Raw genomic sequence first — 3,992 nt, 5'->3', positions numbered from 1 at the left:
TCACATATGACTTAATTCAAACTCATTCACTTTGCTCCCAAACAAAGCTCCTGTATATTAACAATGAAAATCAACAAGCAGATAAACAACATAAACACGACAATGATGGAATGTCAGCAAGTATTTTTGTTACTCCTCAATTTAACGTATTAAACATAAAAAGTTTATATAAGATGTTGCTTTTTTTAACAAGTCAAACTTCCACTTGAGTCGTATTAGAGATGAAACGATGAGTAAGACAGTCGCTTATTTGATCAGTACTGGTTACCTAACTCAGTTTCAGTCGTTTCAGTTGTTTTTCATGTAAACACAACAGATGTTTCATGATTCCAGTTTCTTAACTCTGAGAATTTTATGCATTTAACTATTTGTAATTAAAGTAAAGATTCCACAATTAAAGTAATTTCCTTCCGGCACTTTTAATGGAGAGTTTTTGATCTGCAGTTTAAAGTTTAGTATCTGCTTACAGAGATAAATATGACTTCATGTTGTCCCAGGATTAAGATTATTTATTTGCTGCGTGCACGTTGCAGTGCAACTACCTGAGCTTCTCCCTTGTCTGGGACCAGTTGTTTCACAATGAAAAAGGTGATGAGAGCAACGACAACAGCATTTTTCTGCTCCGTGTCCCCTGCATCTGTGGAATTTAGTTTGGCCAGTGTTGTAGTGACTGCTTGACAGAGAAGAGCCATCACAACTGTTGACAGATATATGCGCTGCTGTAGTACAATGACACAACCTCACAAAGATCCACTGTTTTCAGAAACATGTGACAAACTTCAAATACACCTCACAGACGGGTTTTGTCATCATTGTTTGTGAAACCTTGGATTTTAAGTTGATGGACAACTTTCTTTGGTCTTAAGATGCATTATTGAAAAACCTCCTGATGTTTCTGTATAAAATGTATCCCGAGTGGATTTGGCTGAACTTATTTGAGGGGAACATGTCCGCTGTGTGAGGGATCGATGATCCTTTTCTCCCTCTGTGTCTCTTGTGATTCAGATCTATGATAATTGTTATAATGCTTAAAAAACGTAACTTATTATGAAAACGTATCGCTAACTGATGCGACACAAATCTGATGATTTTCTATTTCATCCGAATCGGATTTTTTTTACTTTGGTGGAAGAATTGACTGTCATTTCTTAAATACTGTTCTGAAAACACATATGTTATAAAATATCAATTGATTTGAAACTTTACATCAGATGACTCAGCTGTGATAAAACTGATTTTCAAAGAAAACAAATGAAAATCTGATGAATTACAACATTTGTTTTTTACTATTTTACTACTACTACTATTTTACAAGTACATGGTAAAATACCTAGAATTATAAAAAAAAAAAATGGTAACATCGAGTAACATTATATCTAATAATTACTTATATAACATGCAGGTATATACTTCCACTTTCAATACTCTCAGTACTTTTTGCAAATTAAACACTAAGTTTACTTGACAGCAGGATTTAAACTTGGAGTGGATTTCTTTCTACATTTACTCAAGTGAAATATGTAAAACCCTCCTCTGTCACTTACAGGGCCTCCAGTGAAACAGCAGCTGAAAGCAGGTTCATCCTGCTGCTCAGACACATTCACTGCCTCAGGCGTCCACTGGCTGTTTCGTTTGTGTTTGTGTTTCTGAGCCTGATTCATGTTGTGAGTGTCACTCACAACAAAAACATAGTCGACTGTCGTGGGTGTTGGTCTAAAAACAAGCATAAGAATGTGACTGTTGAATTCAGACAGTAGAGCCCACAGGATGTGAAGGGGTGTGAATGTACTAACAGATCATTTACTACAGGTCACCATAATCTCCCCATCGTCAAAATGAAAGTGTTTCAGAGGTAAACAGGTTGAAAGACTTTGACCCCCCCCCCTCATTTCGCTGTGGGTCTGCAGAGCACTGACGGCCTGACTGGGGATAGAAACCATTCTCCACTCCCACATTCAAACCATGACATGATTACTTCTTCATTAGAAACCCTCGGATCTCGAATCAATCCTCAAATCCCAGACGTGCCTCTAAGAAGTCAGTCAGACAACACTGAGTCTCTTTTTACTCCACTTAGGTAAACTGAGTAGTCAAACAACAATGAGATTTTTAAATTATTCTTTTTTTAATGACATGTCTATCTTTCTATCTATCTATCTATCTATCTATCTATCTATCATCTATCCATCTATCTATCTATCCATCCATCTCATGAACAATGACCATTGCTGCAGCTAGGGGGCAGCACAGTACTGCGACGCACACGCACATAATCAGCAGCAGTCAATACTTTTCATGTCTGAGTTGTTTCTGGATCTTGTAAGACTCGTAGAACGTGTTTTCTCTGTGAATCTGTGATATTGAGAGATCCGTGTGAAGCAGAGAAGCTCCTCACAGGAGAAACTGCCTGCACAGCTCCATACATCTGTCTGTCCTCAGCTGTTGGGCCTTTCATTTCCCAGCAGTCTCTCTGGCTGGACTCACTCAAGCACATGAAGGAATCCCAGGAATGATCACCTTGTTAAGCACACACAACCTTTCCCTCTTAAGCCCTGCAGCCTGCAGGCCCGTGTTACTGCCCGGCCCGACACACAGGCAGATCATGCTGCAGCAGCTAAGAGGTCGATTTGTCTGTTCCCCACAGAACAGCAACAAATCGAGGTCACACCCCGACAGCATCCAATCACACTGCTGCAACAAAGCTTTGTCTGTGCACCTCTGACCGCTGCATGTGATCAGCCGAGGATCTGAGTCAGGAAGAAAAGTTTTTACATGGAGGTGAACAATGATCACAGAAAGATTTGATCTTCTCTATTCAAACAGATGCATTTGAGCTGTGTGCACTGGACCCAGTGTCTCTTCTCCTTCTAAGCACATTACTGCTGTGACTGTCCTGACATTCTGTGCAAAGAAAAACATTTGACTTCAGGGGACTTCCTGTAGAATAATAATGGAGTCCGTCCCGAGTCTGCATACGTCGTGAGAATGTGGAAACCAATCCCTTTAAATGTGTGAATGTGAATATATCTGCTGAATTCTATCTGGAGCCTCTAGATACAGCTTTATCAATCCCTAGTGAGGAAACTTATTTGCCAACAGATACAGACAAAACACAATAAACATTACATTCACAGTGCACATTCAAATAAGAAAAATACAATAAAAAGCCATAACATGTGCTAAATGTGAAGATAGCTGACTTGAATTGCTGTGCTGTGAAAGATTTTTTTTTTTAAAACAGTGTGCCCCTGATCTTCAGCAGTTTTATTTTCAGCCTCAGAGACGGAGGGACTCTGTGTCGAGTGGAGATCCGACCCCATCACAGGATGCACATGCTTCATATGTTCCAGCAGGAAAAACACTGACCTGCTGAGCATGAGAGTGAAGATAAAGAGCTGCTATTGACACAGCTGCTTTGACCCTGCAGAGATGTGAAGTGACGATAGGTGAAGTCACTGATCAAACACTTTGTTCTTATAAGTTGGGAAAAAAACTATACTTTACATTCCAGATTTATCTGATTGTTTGAGTTACTTGGTAGATTAATCTTTGGCACAGGGTAAACAATACAATATATTGATTTTATCAAGTAAAATCAACCTGTAAATCATCCTGTTTGTATGAGGTGACATGTGTTGAAAGCTGAGTTTTATTTAAAGGAGGAAGAAAAGTTCCTCCCATTAGAGAAAAACTATTTATTTAAGTAAATCTCTGTAAAGTTCACATTATCAGTATTTTCAAACTGAGACTGGAAGTTTTACTGGTAAAGGGCTAGAGAACAAATTTCAACACTGGTTAAAACTAAAGTCAAAAGTTACTTCACTGTGCACATGTGTAAATGCTCTTTCATAGGCTGTTTCAACATTGATCTGCTACAGCAAAGTTTCTCTTTATGTTATTAGCATATTTATTTCTGGAGGGGATTTATGAGTGTTGAATATCAGGAGCAGTCAGTCAGGAATGTTTCACCAAGGAAAAAGAGCACATGAGAG

Source organism: Platichthys flesus, chromosome 1, assembly GCF_949316205.1.
Source record: "Platichthys flesus chromosome 1, fPlaFle2.1, whole genome shotgun sequence".
NCBI classification, from domain to species: Eukaryota; Metazoa; Chordata; class Actinopteri; order Pleuronectiformes; family Pleuronectidae; genus Platichthys; species Platichthys flesus.
The sequence above is the reverse complement of the archived record's forward strand: the minus strand, read 5'-3'. Positions refer to the sequence as shown.